The sequence below is a fragment of the Heterodontus francisci genome, chromosome 16 (assembly GCF_036365525.1).
Source record: "Heterodontus francisci isolate sHetFra1 chromosome 16, sHetFra1.hap1, whole genome shotgun sequence".
Taxonomy (NCBI): domain Eukaryota; kingdom Metazoa; phylum Chordata; class Chondrichthyes; order Heterodontiformes; family Heterodontidae; genus Heterodontus; species Heterodontus francisci.
The window spans coordinates 87,924,459-87,941,427 of NC_090386.1; positions in this window are offsets into that span (position 1 = coordinate 87,924,459).

The following is a 16,969-nucleotide window of genomic DNA, read 5'->3' on the forward strand; positions in this document are numbered from 1 at the left end:
AGATGAGGAGAATTTTTTTCTCTCAGAGGGTCATGAGTCTTTGGAACTCTCTTCCTCAAAAGGCAGTGGAAGCAGAGTCTTTGAATATTTTTAAGGCAGAGGTAGATAGATTTTTGATAAGCAAGGGGGTGAAAGGTTATTGGGGGCAGGCAGGAATGTGGAGTTGAGGTTACAATCAGATCAGCCATGATTTTATTGAAAGGCGGAGCAGGCTCGAGGGGCCGAGTGGCCTACTCCTGCTCCTATTTCATATATTAGGACATATGGACAAACACTACTGCTCTTTGAAACAGTGTCATGGGATCTTCTATACTTTAAGCATCTCTTCTATATTTTAAGCATCTCGATGGAAAGACAGCACCTCTGACAGTGCAGCATTCCTTTAGTACTGCCCGCAAGTGTCAGTCTAGTCTTTGTGCTCAGGCCTTTGGAGAGGGATATGAATCCACAATCTTCCAACTCAGAAGCGAGAGAGCTACTAACTGAGATACGGCTTAGTTTGTCCAGCTCTGATTACTGTTAGAGCACTGGCTTACAGGGTTGTCTGAAGCTGGTTGACTTCCTTTCATCTACGAAAGATGATGGACGCGCAGCAAACAATCCATTTAGGTAGGGTGTTTTCTCTTGGAATGCACCTTTACTGATGGCTGTGAAGGCTAATTCATGAGAGGCAGGTTCTGCCACAACTGCCACATGTGAAGCTGCCAAGTGACGCTGTGAGTTGCTGTTTTCGACGTCGGCGCCAGTTCCCAAGTTGTTGTAGCAACTGGTATTGTGATCACGCGCACCAGTCCACAGGATGTGTCGCCATTTCCCTCTTTCACTAGTCGGTGACTCCCAGGTGTAATAGTCGACGTTTAGGGCCTTCAGGTCATGCTTGCAAACATCTTAGAAGCGGAGCTTTGGGCGCCCCACTGGTCATCTGACCCCGGCTACCTCACCATACAGAAGGTCCTTGGGTATGCAACTGTCTTCCATCCTGCGGACGTGTCCGATCTACTGAAGCCGCCTTTGTTTGATTCGTGCCAACACGCTTGGGAGCTCTGCCTTTGAGAGGATTGCCACATTTGTGATTTTGTCCTGCCAGGATATACCCATAATGCACCGCAAACAGCAAAGATGGAAATTATTGAGCTTCTTTCCCTGATAGCTGTAAGTTGCCCTTGTTGAAGCAGAGGGGACAGAATCCCAGCTGCAAGGATGGGTTCTACTTCACCAGGTTCCATTAATACAACACGCTGCCTGGTCATCCATCGACAGTGTGCTGGAGTACTGCAGTCTTGCCCTAACTGTCCCAATGCATAGCTTGGATCCCACAGCACAAGCAAAGGAAAGTTATCCCGTGCCCTAATCTGGAAAGCTGAGTGATTTTAGCTGGTTAAACATCGATAGTACCCCTGCACAGACTTGGTTCTAGAAGCCTTTGCTTTGACAACTTGCATCTAAATTACCTGGACTTGGCATGTGTGTGTAGACTCCATATTGGACATAACAGAGGGGCTACCACAGTCAGTTGACTTAATCCCGAATTTCCTTTGCGATGGAGATACATTCATGCCGAAGAAACCCAATTACCTACTTCTCCCTTCCAAGGTAGATAGCCACTAGTGATCATTAGATAACTGACAATAGAGGATATCAGCCCTCACTAGGCACAGGAAATCCCCCACTAGTATCATGCTGAGCTGCACAACTTAATATAAAATAAACTAGAGTAAGAATGGGTTTACTAATGACCCCTTCTTCATTCATCCCACTCAGTCACAAAGCTGGAGTTTAGTTACTAGTGGTGTACCGCAAGGATCTGTTTTGGGGCCACTGCTGTTTGTCATTTTTATAAATGACCTGGATGAGGGTGTAGAAGGGTGGGTTAGTAAATTTGCGGATGACACGAAGGTCGGTGGAGTTGTGGATAGTGCCAAATGATGTTGTAGGGTACAGAGGGACATAGATAGGCTGCAGAGCTGGGCTGAGAGATGGCAAATGGAGTTTAATGCGGAAAAGTGTGAGGTGATTCACTTTGGAAGGAGTAACAGGAATGCAGAGTACTGGGCTAATGGGAAGATTCTTGGTAGTGTAGATGAGCAGAGAGATTTTGGTGTCCAGGTACATAAATCCCTGAAAGTTGCTACCCAGGTTAATAGGGCTGTTAAGAAGGCATATGGTGTGTTAGCTTTTAATAGTAGGGGGATCGAGTTTCGGAGCCACGAGGTCATGCTGCAGCTGTACAAAACTCTGGTGAGGCCGCACCTGGAGTATTGCATGCAGTTCTGGTCACCGCATTATAGGAAGGATGTGGAAGCTTTGGAAAGGGTGCAGAGGAGATTTACTAGGATGTTGCTTGGTATGGAGGGAAGGTCTTACGAGGAAAGGCTGAGGGACTTGAGGTTGTTTTCGTTGGAGAGAAGGAGGAGGAGAGGTGACTTAATAGAGACATATAAGTTAATCAGAGGGTTAGATAGGGTGGATAGTGAGAGTCTTTTTCCTCGGATGGTGATGGCAAACACGAGGGGACATAGCTTTAAGTTGAGGGGTGATAGATATAGGACAGATGTCAGAGGTAGTTTCTTTACTCAGAGAGTAGTAGGGGCGTGGAACGCCCTGCCTGCAACAGTAGTAGACTCGCCAACTTTAAGGGCATTTAAGTGGTCATTGGATAGACATATGGATGTAAATGGAATAGTGTAGGTCAGATGGTTTCACAGGTCGGCACAACATCGAGGGCCGAAGGGCCTGTACTGCGCTGTAATGTTCTAATTCTAATTCTAATTCTATTAACAGTGTGCTAAAATGAGCTTTAAACAACTGTGAATAGTTCCTTTTTTCTTGCAAATAGTTCTCTAAATTTAAATTGAAGTAAATTTGCAGAAAAGTGCACTTTATCAGATGAGTAAATGCTTTATCCTGTGTCAAACAAAGCAAGTAATTAATGGGATTAGGAGTGAAATCCAAACCCACCAGAATTACCTTGAAAATAAGGACATCACAGATGAAATTAAATGTTCACCGTTTTGGTTGTTTGAGTGTTTTGTGCATGGAGAAATCCAGCATCATGTTTATGAGTTTGATAAAACAACTGCTGAGGAATCTATGCCCCTCTGTTATGTCCAATATGGAGTCTATAATCTGTCCCAATAAACAGACATCCAGTTTATCAAGTCCAGGTGCAAGTTGTCGAAGCAAAGGCTTATAGAACCAAGTCTGTGCAGGGGTACTACTAAAGTTTAACCAGCTAAAATCACTCAGCTTTCCAGATTAGGGCATTGGATAACTTTCCCTTGCTTGTGCTGTGGGATCCAAGCTACGCATTAGGATTTTGGCCTGTAACATTATCTGGAGCTGATTGGGCACAATGCCAGCATCGAGCCACAGGACAATTCTTCAAAATGCCATTCATGAACCAGCTGGTGGGTTTATCATCAGCAGTTTCCTGGAGTACTGCAGATCTTCCAGTCTCAGCTGTCAATAGCTAAGCTGGAGGGGGTCATCTTGGAGCCACGTTTGACCTTGCCAACCTATACCCCAATGTAGAAGAGTAGTCATGGGACATGGGGAAACTATGTGATGCAAATATACCTTTAGTTGTACCTCTTTTTTGAATTTCCACAATCTACTTTCTACCCTAGCACTGAGACCTCTTCAGTCAAAGTCACTAATTACACTTCTGTAACTGTGACCATGACACATTATCCCTCCCTCTCCTCAATCTTTCTGCTGTGTTTGACTGAGTCATCCAATCCACCCACCATCTCTCCTCTGTGGTTAACCTCCCAGGGCCTCAAGGTCTGTGTTGTTCATTTACTCACAGGATAAATTTGCTGAACCATTATGCACCATCTTGATCAAAAGAGCAAACACAATTCCTTGCAAGGCTCTGCTAATGATATTGTTACAACCGGGTGAGGAAGGGGTCTCAGGCTCCCCTCTTGCCCCTTTCCTGGTTTGGCCATAACAGGGTTTATCTTTTAAAACAGTGATTTTAGCTTACCACTTCAGTGAGTCTTTGCTCACTGCTCTTGAATTGTAATTGCAAATGAACCAATCAGACAGGTTTTCTTAGGTTTAAACAAGAAAGATGTAGGTTTATTAGCCTTATCGCTCAAACTCGGTTAAAATTAGTAAAATATGCGATGCAACCACACTAGCACGTATACGAGATAAACACACACACAAATAAATACAGAGGAGGAGAAAGAATGGGGGGGGGGTGGTGAAGTAGAGTTTGAAATAAATGGAATTCAGTTACTGGGTGACAATGTCTTCGATTGAAGTTATGATCTTGGCGTTCTCGTTGGGGCCCGATGCACAATTTCAAGCTTGTTTCTCTGGTACTAGATGGCCGAAGATATGCCTGGTCTGTAGACTTAAAGCGTAGAATCTGCCACTGTGGCTTTCCTGGGACTTTGCTGGAGAGAGAGACAGAGAGAGGGAGACCTTCTTTCTCCTTTCTGTTCAAATTGCATTCTGTCCTTTCTGTGTGGCACAATTCAAAAAGCCCCAATCTGGCCAGCGGGTATGTCATATGATCCTCTCTTTGTGTGAAACAGCAGCTTCTGGGGGGTTGTTGATTTCAAAGCTTTCCAGACACACTTGGTGGGGGATGGAGTTCTGGCTCTTACACAGACAAAGATTGTTGATTATCACTATGTCCCAGACCAATCTTGTCAATTTTGAATTAGTGAGCACTCCCATTGTCTCTCAATTCAACTGTCTCTCAGAATGCAAATGTGCAACCCTGTTTTCAGCTGTTCAGCTATTGTTTTGTTTAAACAAGTTATGTGCATTTCCCAGTTAAAAAAGGTTCAAATAGTGTCCCATATGACAAAATTAATATGTTTCCATTTTGGCAGGTGTGATTCCGACACAATATTCTTCCATCGTTGTGTGTCACTGTGACTTGTCTGGTTTTCCCGCATCGCTCCTTTTCTCTGAGGAAGCATCAAGCAGTTATTCACTTTTTACCTGAGAGGACAGCAGCGTATGAGAAGTGTGACATAAATGAGCATCCTAACTATGGCGTAGTACATTGGGACCTTAATACAATTCCTTTTGCCAAATGCAAAACTCTACTGTTGTTGAGGCCGCAGGGAAACCCATTGTGTGGGGCCTGCTTGCCTGCCCATGGAGCATTTCATTGTTAAACGCAAATGTGACAAACCAAACTTTTACTGTAGGGATTTCAGCTATAAAAAAAATACTGGCTTCTTATCCTCAAAACTGGAGTGTCCAGTTCAAAACCAGAAGGGTGGCCATCCTAGTATCATGCTGCTGCCATGTTCTATCTTTTACATTAACAGGACAATTAAACATTACAGTGCTTAAAGTCCATGTTTTATTTTCTCAAGCAAAGTTAGGAATGAAAGTACTTAGCGTAAGGAAATATATCGTTTACCCAAAATAATTCCACTTACGATCATTTCATTTTCTTTAGCACAGTTCGAGGACTATCTTATGACACTCTTCAACCTTGTTTCCTGCCAATCATAAATTCAGGGTGTAAAGGAGAAGAACACCTTCTCATTTCCTGAGTTTCAACATCCACTGGAAAAAAGGCAATCATTTGGAAATAGATGTATTGGGAACATAATTTTACTTTTCTCCAATTTCCGCTCCTTCTCATGAAGTGATGGCTCCAGTTTTTTTTTATTCATTCATGGGACCTGGGCGTCGCTGGCCAGACCAGCATTTATTGCCCATCACTAATTGCCCTTGAGAAGGTGGTGGTGAGCTGCCTTCTTGAACCACTGCAGTCCATTTGGGGTAGGTACACCCACAGTGCTGTTAGGGAGGGAGTTCCAGGATTTTGACTCAGCGACAGTGAAGGAACGGCGATATGGTTCCAAGTCAGGATGGTGTATTGAGGACAATTCCACAGATGTTAGCAGTATTTAACTCCCTCACCAAAGCAGTGTTGCTCAAGTGTGAGTTTGACTCTGCTGCCTGCACCTTAGGTCACCCTAAGTCTCATTCACCCAACATCCCTGTGTTTGTTGACCTACACTGGCTCCCAATCCAACAACACCTCAATTTTAAAATCCTCATCCTTGTTTTCAAATCCCTCAATTGCTTCACCCCCTCCTTATCTCTGTTGCCTCCTCCAGCCTGACAAACCTTCGAAATCTCTGTACGCCTCCAATTGTGGCCTCTTGCACATCCCCAATTTTAATCATTCCACTATTGATGACCATGCCTTCAGCTGCCGAGGCCCTAAGCTCTGGAATTCCTTCCCTAAATCTCTCTGCCTGTCTACTTGTCTCACTTTTAAGATGTTCCTCAAATCTTCTTCTGTGGCTGTGTCAAAAATGTTTTTATTAATATTGCTCTTGTTAAGTGCCTTGGGATGTTTTGCTACGTTGAAGGTTACATAAATGCAAGTTATTATTGTTGTTGACAACAAGTGCTAACAAGCTATTTGGCTATAGGGTGGATCGTGCCATGACTTGATTGCTGCACCTTCTTGCAGGGTCATTGGATAACAAGCGTTGTCTGTTTCCTTTACCGCCCGAACCCAGGAATATTCCAGCACCACCCTGGGAGAAAACAGATTGAAAACAAACGTTCATAGACGGTCCTAGGAGACAGCACACTGCCACTTTAAATACCATGTGGCAGAATCCACTATATGGAACATTGCAACATGTCCTACTGATTAGATCCTGCCTCTTCAATAAGCATGTGGCTGCTTTCACTGAAAAGATCATTGCCTTTTTTGTTAAACATCTGGCTGAATGCCAGCTGGCACAAACACGTTTCAATTTTTTTTTACCGATCACTTGTGCGAAATGACGCACCCCCACGAAAATTGCAAACTTTCAAAAGTGGTGTCATTTTCAAATCACACATGTGGTCGGACAGGATTCATTCCACTCTAGTCCATTTAATGAATACAGCTGTTAACTGAGTACTTTGTGCAAGAGTAGATATTTTCCCTTTGCTTTCTCTGGAGCTCTGATCTTTTCCAATGCACAAATTTGATTTTGTGTGCGTACTTTCAGTACACCGGTACACCTCCTCATAATCCTTACTGCAAGTCCTCATATGCTTTTTGGTTATCTCTATAGTTCGGAGTCTGCAAATATCCAAATCTCATTGAGCAGACATAAATTAACTTTTTGCTGTAAATTGAAAAGAATGCTTAAATATGTCCTCGATATCATTGATAAGTGCAGGAATGTGAGGAGAATCAGTTCTATACATTGAACAAAAGTGGATTGTACAACTGACTTAATATCTACCCTTATGCGGCCCTGATTAATGTACAAAAATGTGTGGAGAATCGTTTACACATTTAACAGAATCCTTTATATTCGGGCATGCAAGAACTGCATAAATAAAATTAGCTTCCCCATAATTGGATTAGATGCAAAATATGCTGGTCCAGTATTTTCTCGATCCAACCCGTGCTGAAATTACACCAATATCTTCCCCATTTTCTGCACCAATCGTGCCGACAGTAACTTACGCCGAAATTTCCTGACCATCTTATTAGCTTACTCTGGGACATAGAAGCATGTGTACAAAATGTGGAAATCAGTGGAAATGCTTGGGGCCTGAGGCAAGCGTGGAATATGCATCGTATTCCTTCTGTAAGTCCCTCTTTATTGTGCGGATGTTACGAAAATTACATTGAAGCCATCAAACCATCATTTATGCACATTAGGCACAGCGTATGGAAGAGAATGCAACTGTGGAAGCTTCTGTTTTTGTTAATATAGTTTGTTCCAAGGCCATAAAAATCATTTAAAAGCTATAGAAAATACAATGCTGGTCTCAGTCAGGAGAATTTTTTTGAAATCGCTACATGACACCAAATATAGTGCTTTGAATTCTGCTGTGCTTAAAATTTTGGGAATAAGCTTAAACCCATTCGGAAACTCACGTTCCTGGTCTTTCACATGGGAGCCGGGCGGGGGGACAGCTTTGTTCGTCAATTAAGTGGAGTTTCGGAAGATGTAACTCAGGAGTGGCGCAAATGATCAAAGTTATCCCTCGCATATTGAGGTTCTGAGATAAAAAGCAACATAAGGCATTGATGCGTGAACTTCCTTGGAAAGAGCCAGCGCAACACAGCTCTTATCTCTTACCCATCGATACGCCAAAAATTCCGAGGAAATTCCAAGCCATTGCATTGGCTTTGCACAGCATGAATATATTGTAAAAGATATAAACTGACTTGCTTAATAGGAACATTGGAATTCTTTTGGGCCTCCTTATCTCGAGAGACAATGGATACGCGCCTGGAGGTGGTCAGTGGTTTGTGAAGCAGTGCCTGGAGTGGCTATAAAGGCCAATTCTGGAGTGACAGGCTCTTCCACAGGTGCTGCAGAGAAATTTGTTTGTTGGGGCTGTTGCACAGTTGGCTCTCCCCTTGCGCCTCTGTCTTTTTTCCTGCCAACTACTAAGTCTCTTCGACTCGCCACAATTTAGCCCTGTCTTTATGGCTGCCCGCCAGCTCTGGCGAATGCTGGCAACTGACTCCCACGACTTGTGATCAATGTCACACGATTTCATGTCGCGTTTGCAGACGTCTTTATAACGGAGACATGGACGGCCGGTGGGTCTGATACCAGTGGCGAGCTCGCTGTACAATGTGTCTTTGGGGATCCTGCCATCTTCCATGCGGCTCACATGGCCAAGCCATCTCAAGCGCCGCTGACTCAGTAGTGTGTATAAGCTGGGGGTGTTGGCCGCTTCAAGGACTTCTGTGTTGGAGATATAGTCCTGCCACCTGATGCCAAGTATTCTCCGAAGGCAGCGAAGATGGAATGAATTGAGACGTCGCTCTTGGCTGGCATACGTTGTCCAGGCCTCGCTGCCGTAGAGCAAGGTACTGAGGACACAGGCCTGATACACTCGGACTTTTGTGTTCTGTGTCAGTGCGCCATTTTCCCACACTCTCTTGGCCAGTCTGGACATAGCAGTGGAAGCCTTACCCATGCGCTTGTTGATTTCTGCATCTAGAGACAGGTTACTGGTGATAGTTGAGCCTAGGTAGGTGAACTCTTGAACCACTTCCAGAGCGTGGTCGCCAATATTGATGGATGGAGCATTTCTGACATCCTGCCCCATGATGTTCGTTTTCTTGAGGCTGATGGTTAGGCCAAATTCATTGCAGGCAGACGCAAACCTGTCGATGAGACTCTGCAGGCATTCTTCAGTGTGAGATGTTAAAGCAGCATCGTCAGCAAAGAGGAGTTCTCTGATGAGGACTTTCCGTACTTTGGACTTCGCTCTTAGACGGGCAAGGTTGAACAACCTGCCCCCTGATCTTGTGTGGAGGAAAATTCCTTCTTCAGAGGATTTGAACGCATGTGAAAGCAGCAGGGAGAAGAAAATCCCAAAAAGTGTGGGTGCGAGAACACAGCCCTGTTTCACACCACTCAGGATAGGAAAGGGCTCTGATGAGGAGCCACCATGTTGAATTGTGCCTTTCATATTGTCATGGAATGAGGTGATGATACTTAGTAGCTTTGGTGGACATCCGATCTTTTCTAGTAGTCTGAAGAGACCACGTCTGCTGACGAGGTCAAAGGCTTTGGTGAGATCAATGAAAGCAATGTAGAGGGGCATCTGTTGTTCACGGCATTTCTCCTGTATCTGACGAAGGGAGAACAGCATGTCAATAGTCGATCTCTCTGCACGAAAGCCACACTGTGCCTCAGGGTAGACGCGCTCGGCCAGCTTCTGGAGCCTGTTCAGAGCGACTCGAGCAAAGACTTTCCCCACTATGCTGAGCAGGGAGATTCCACGGTAGTTGTTGCAGTCACCGCGGTCACCTTTGTTTTTATAGAGGGTGATGATGTTGGCATCGCGCATGTCCTGAGGTACTGCTCCCTCGTCCCAGCACAGGCATAGCAGTTCATGTAGTGCTGAGAGTATAGCAGGCTTGGCACTCTTGATTATTTCAGGGGTAATGCTGTCCTTCCCAGGGGCTTTTCCGCTGGCTAGGGAATCAATGGCATCCCTGAGTTCCGATTTGGTTGGCTGTATGTCCAGCTCATCCATGACTGGTAGAGGCTGGGCTGCATTGAGGGCAGTCTCAGTGACAGCATTCTCCCTGGAGTACAGTTCTAGGTAGTGCTCAACCCAGCGGTCCATCTGTTTGCGTTGGTCAGTGATTATGTCCCCCGATTTAGATTTGAGGGGGGTGATCTTCTTGATGGTTGGCCCAAGAGCTCTCTTCATGCCATCATACATTCCTCTGATGTTTCCGGTGTCTGAGGCCAGCTGAATATGACTGCATAGGTGTTGCCAGTAGTCGTTTGCGCAACGCCTAGCTGTTCTTTGTGCAGTACTTCTGGCTGCTTTAAGTGCTGCGGATGTTAAATCGCTGGGGGCTTTCTTGTAGTTCAAAAGTGCAATGCGCTTAGCGGCTATGACAGGTTCCAGCTCTTCATTATGAGATTGAAACCAGTCTGCATTTCTCTTCGCACTTTTGCCGTAGGTGGTCAAAGCTGACTCATAGATGGCGTCTCTGATGTGGGCCCACTTGGTCTCAGCATCCCCTGTGGGAGTGTTTTGAAGGGCTGTTACAAGTGAATTTAGAAATTTTTGTAACAGCTGTGGGTGAGAAATTCTGCTCGTGTTGATGCGCGGGTGGCCCTTCTGCTTGGAATGATGCAACTTCTTTGGTCTGAGTCTGACCTTGCTGCACACCAGGGAGTGGTCGGTGTCGCAGTCCGCACTGTGGAAGCTGCGTGTGATTTGAACACTGTTTAAGGCGGCTCGCCTTGTGACAATGAGGTCTAGCTGGTGCCAACGACGTGATCTTGGGTGCCTCCATGAAACCTGGTGACAGGGTTTAGTGTGAAAGAACGAGTTGGTGATGCAGAGGTTATGATAGGTACACAATTCAAGCAGTCTCTGCCCGTTCTCATTCATCCTTCCAACGCCATAGCGCCCAAGGCAGGAGGGCCATGAGTCATGGTCGGCCCCAACCCTGGCATTAAAGTCCCCCAGCAGGAATAGGTGTTCGGTGTTGGGGATGCTGCTAATGATGTTATGGAGTTGTTCATAGAACTGGTCTTTAGCTTCAGGTGCGGAGCAGAGTGTTGGAGCATAGATGCTGAGTAGGTGTACTGGACCAGAGGTGGTGAGCAGTCGGATGGACAGTATGCGTTCCGAGCCATTTGAGGGAGGCTCTATCATGCTGAGCAAGGAGTTTCTGATGGCGAAGCCCACTCCATGCTGTCTATAGGAATAGGAAAAGGCCATTTGGCCCTTCGAGCCTGTTCCATCATTCAATGAAATTATCGTTGATCTGTGACCTGACGTCGCATACCTGTCTTTGCTCCATATTCCTTAATACTTCTGGTTCACAAAAAATTATCAATCTCAGATTTAAAATTTACAATTGATCTAACATCAATTGCCATTTGTGGAAGAGAGTTCCAAACTTCTACCACCCTTTCCTAATTTCACTCCTGAAATGTCTGGCTCCAATTTTTAGACTATGCCCCCTAATCCTAGACACCCCAACCAGAAGAAATAGTTTCTCTCTATCCATGCTATCCTCTTAATATCCTGAAAACTTCAATCAAATCACTACTTAACTTGTAAACATTAGGAAATACAACCCTAGTTTGTGTAATCGTTTCTCGTAATTTAACCCTTGGAGTCCAGGTATCATTCTAATGATTACTAATATACAGCGGTGCCATTATTTAAATGCTTTAGGAAAACAGAAAATACAGAGAGAGCAAAGAACAAAGAACAGTACAGCACAGGAACAGGCCATTCGGCCCTCCAAGCCTCCAAGATCTCGATGCCTGCCGAAACTAACACCTTCTGCACTTCCGGGGCCCATATCCCTCTATTCCCTTCCTATTCATGTATTTGTCAAGATGTCTCTTAAACGTCGCTATCGTATCTTCTTCCACCACCTCCCCTGGCAGCAAGTTCCAGGCACTCACTACCCTCTGTGTAAAAAACTTGCCTCGCACATCCCCTCTAAACTTTGCCCCTTGCACCTTAAACCTATGTCCCCTAGTAACTGACTCTTCCACCCTGGAAAAAAGCTTCTGACTATCCACTCTGTCCATGCCGCTCATAACTTTGTAAACCTCTATCATGTCGCCCCTCCACCTACGTCTTTCCAGTGAAAACAATCCGAGTTTTTCCAACCTCTCCTCATAGCTAATGCCCTCCAGACCAGGCAACATCCTGGTAAACCTCCTCTGTACCCTTGCCAAAGCCTCCACGTCCTTCTGGTAGTGTGGCGACCAGAATTGCCCGCAATATTCTAAGTGTGGCCTAACTAAGGTTCTGTACAGCTGCAACATGACTTGCCAATTTTTATACTCTGTACCCTGACCGATGAAGGCAAGCATGCCGAATGCCTTCTTGACTACCTTATCCACCTGCGTTGCCACTTTCAGTGACCTGTGGACCTGTACGCCCAGATCTCTCTGCCTGTCAATACTCCTAAGGGTTCTGCCATTTACTGTATACCTCCCACCTGCATTAGACCTTCCAAAATGCATTACCTCACATTTGTCCGGATTAAACTCCATCTGCCATTTCTCCGCCCAAGTCTCCAACCGATCTATATCCTGCTGTATCCTCTGACAATCCTCATCACTATCCGCAACTCCACCAACCTTTGTGTCGTCTGCAAACTTACTAATCAGACCAGCTAAATTTTCCTCCAAATCATTTATATATACTACAAACAGCAAAGGTCCCAGCACTGATCCCTGCGGAACACCACTAGTCACATCCCTCCATTCAGAAAAACACCCATCCACTGTTACCCTCTGTCTTCTGTGACCGAGCCAGTTCTGTATCCATCTTGCCAGCTCACCTCTGATCCCGTGTGACCTCACCTTTTGTACCAGTCTGCCATGCGGAACCTTATCAAAGGCTTTACTAAAGTCCATATAGACAACATCCACCGCCCTTCCCTCATCAATCATCTTCGTCACTTCCTCAAAAAACTCAATCAAATTAGTAAGACACGACCTCCCCTTCACAAAACCATACTGTCTCTCGCTAATAAGTTCGTTTGTTTCCAAATGGGAGTAAATCCTGTCCCGAAGAATCCTCGCTAATAGTTTCCCTACCACTGACGTAAGGCTCACCGGCCTATAATTTCCTGGATTATCCTTGCCATCCTTCTTAAACAAAGGAACAACATTGGCTATTCTCCAGTCCTCTGGGACCTCACCTGTAGCCAATGAGGATGCAAAGATTTCTGTCAAGGCCCCAGCAATTTCTTCCCTTGCCTCCCTCAGTATTCTAGGGTAGATCCCATCAGGCCCTGGGGACTTATCTACCTTAATGCTTTGCAAGACACCCAACACCTCCTCCTTTTTGATAATGAGATGACTGAGACTATCTGCATTTCCTTCTCTAGGCTCATCATCCATCAAGTCCTTCTCCTTGGTGAATACTGATGCAAAGTACTCATTTAGTACCTCGCCCATTTTCTCTGTCTCCACACATAGATTCCCTTCTCTGTCCTTGAGTGGGCCAACCCTTTCCCTAGTTACCCTCTTGCTCTTTATATAAGTATAAAAAGCCTTGGGATTTTCCTTAATCCTGTTTGCCAATGACTTTTCATGACCCCTTTTAGCCCTCCTAACTCCTTGCTTAAGTTTCTTCCTACTGTCTTTATATGCCTCAAGTGCTTCATCTTTTCCTAGCCTTCCAGCCCTTACAAATGCTTCCTTTTTCTTTTTGACTAGGCTCACAATATCCCGTGTTATTCAAGCTTCCCCAAACTTGCCAAACTTGTCTTTCTTCCTCACAGGAACATGCTGGTCCTGGATTCTAATCAACTGACGTTTGAAAGACTCCCACATGTCAGATGTTGATGTTGATGAGGATTGAAAAGAGAAGACAGAAAAGAGAAGAATGTGGGCAATGAGAAAAGAGTAGAGAAAATAAGCGGCAGATAAGAAAAAAAGTCAACAGACCATTTAATGATCACAAGATATAATTAAACCGATTTATGACATAGGCTCCAAAAAAAATAAGAAAAATAATGGAGGTTAAGTGCTTTTCTAGAGCAATTACAGCAATTGTGGTCTGTTCTGATTTCAGAGCATTGTGCGATACCAATTATGGAAAGATGGATGTCTAACTTCAAGCCCCATGTCCATTTTTGTTTGCTGTCCCTCATGATTATCTCCCCTCTCCCTTCTCTCAAAGGCAATGACAAGTGCTGGGGTAAAATTCCACCAGTACCTCAAACAACTGGCCAAGCTTTATGTGTGAGCTGCACATAAATTGTTGGCAGGTTACTTGATTACTGATCCTAACACATGCATATTCTGGCAGGGAGAACTGGGTAACAAACACAGTAAGAACCCCACCTGATCTTTCCACCCCCCACCCCATGCCCTGCCCAACTCTGCATAGTCCAGAAATGTTCAGGCCAATAGTAGTACTGTCATCTATCAGTTTGCTCAAGAAGATGCCAAACATTGAACCTGGGATCTTCATTGTTGGTGTGGTTCATTGGTATGGAATACATTTGGAATGCATTTGGAATTTTGCTGTTATTTTTTTCCCTATTAGGTTTTTGTGGGCCAATAAAACATGTGTTCAGAATTTTCTACAAAGAGGTAATATAATTAAGCAAAAGCAATGGGGGTCAGTGGCAGAATGCCAAGGTTACTGATTCCCGTTTTCATGTTCCCCAAAACATGGTACAAATACCAGAAATCCTGCAATCCCATCCAATAAAAATGGAATTATACTTATTTGGTCACACTCAGTCAATGACCCTAATTGCAAACGGATGGAATCATAGAAGGCCAAATGCACTGGTAAGAATCCTATATAATAAAATTGGAATTTGACTTATTCAGATACTGTAAACTAGTGGTCCTGGTAAAAATGCAGTACTGCAAGTTGTAAGGAATAGCCACTCCCCAACACAATGAATTCCAGACATTAGCAAGACCATTGGCAGGGATGTGAGCCTGTGGACCAATCAAATAAAAGCCAATATCATGCCACTAAGCAATATCATTGTAGACTGAGGTATGAGGCTTATGGTGAGTAGATAGTTCGAGCATGCAAACAGGCCTATATAGCAGAATGCCAAAAAGTAATACTAACACTCTCCAAATTAGTACTGGCGAGACACACGACTGAAAAGGATTTGAAGACAGGAAACAAGGATAATATTAGCTTATGCAGGGAAACCGAGGAAGGAAAATCTGTCCTCATTGGGTAAAAGGGTTTCAAACATTCCAAGTTTCAAAAGGATTGGTTGGTGCACAGGTTCTTTATGCTGAATCAGAAGTGGTAATTGAGACATGGTTCTAAAACTAAGGAAACCACAAGCTACACATAAAGCATAACAACTTCACACCTAATGCTTGTGAACTCGAGAAACAGGCTGCTGCCTGGATTGTGGACTTGGTTGAAGCCTTTCAAAAGGAAATGGGAGCGATTCCAGATTTAACAAGGACACAGGCCTGGAGCCAGGAAGAATTTGGGATGGTGCCAAGGCGGGCTAGGGAAGTAATGCAGCTGCTGAATACATATCTAAATAACAAAGCAAAGAAGATGGCTCAAATGACTTTTTCTTACCCCAGCTATCTTATTTTGTTACGTGGCCCTGTATCATTGCAGTTAGAGTTCTCTGGTACCAGATGTGCAAACAGCAAATGTAAAATTTGTCACCCTTCTTGCTAATATCTCTCCCTCTTCATACTCAGTGTTTTGCATGCTACTGCATGTATTTCTAAGCATGTCCATGGGGTATTTCCCCTCCTTTTTAGGATGAGATGTTACACCAAGGCCCCTCTGCTTTCTCAGGGGTGTGAATGAATACTGTCCGCTTGCCTGAATAAGTGCAGCTCCAAAAACACTCAAGAAGCCCAACACCATCCAGGACAAAGCAGCCTGCTTGATCGGCACCCCATCCACCTCCTCCACCACTGGTGCACAGTAACAGCAGTGTGTACCATCTACAAGATGCACTGCAGCAACTCACTGAGGCTCCCTTAATAGCACCTTCCAAACCCAGGACCTGTACCACCTAGATGAGCAAGGGCGGCAGATGCATGGGAATACCACCTGCATGTTGTCCTCCAAGCTGACACCATCCTGACTTGGAACTAAATCGCCATTCCTTTACTGTCGCTGGGTCAAAATCCTGGAACTCCGTCCCTTACAACATCATGGGGTGTATCTACACCAGATGGACTGCAGCAGTTCAAGAAGGCGGTTCACCACCATCTTCTCAAGAACAATTGGGGATAGGCAATTGTCAGGCAAATCCCTCACCTGCCAAGACTGAGGCACACATTATTTCGCCACATGATCATTGAAACTTAAAAGTGCAAGCCCTGACTGGAGGGACATTTGCAATGCACTAGCAATGTTGGAACAATAGGGACCCAGTAGTTGCTTCCCCAATACACAGAAGTGGTCAGACCAGTTTTAGTCATATGACTAACTGGCTGTTGCAGGGAATTTGAATTTCCAACAAAGGATTTTGAAAGAGAATGCTGTGTGCTCATGGACTGAGAACATCTCCTCTCCTGTCTGCCTGCCTCCATCTCTTTCCCACGGAACTGAATCTTGTGAAAACACATGAAACTCAAAGAGAGAACTACATGAACAAGGTTTTAAGAAGACTATTGAGCCGCAACGAAACACAAGACCATATCTTCAATCAAGGACTACAGCGAGATTGAGAAAAAGAAACAAGATATTGCCTCAAACTGTTCTACTTATCTTTACTTCTGTTCTTTTCTGTCCCTATTTGCATGTGCATATCATGTGTGCATGCTAGCCTGGGCGGGTCGTATATCCGTAGGTGTTAACCGTATTAGAGTTTAAGTCTAAGGTTGAATAAATTTCATCTTTCTTCTTTAAACCAAAGAAAGCCTGTTTGTGCTCAATCCTTTGTCTTATAATTGGAAAGTTTTGAACAAGGATTCATAAAGGGGGAGCTCAAAACACAGTGTGTTTAAAATTAAACCCTGTTACAATAAGACCAGGTGAAGAT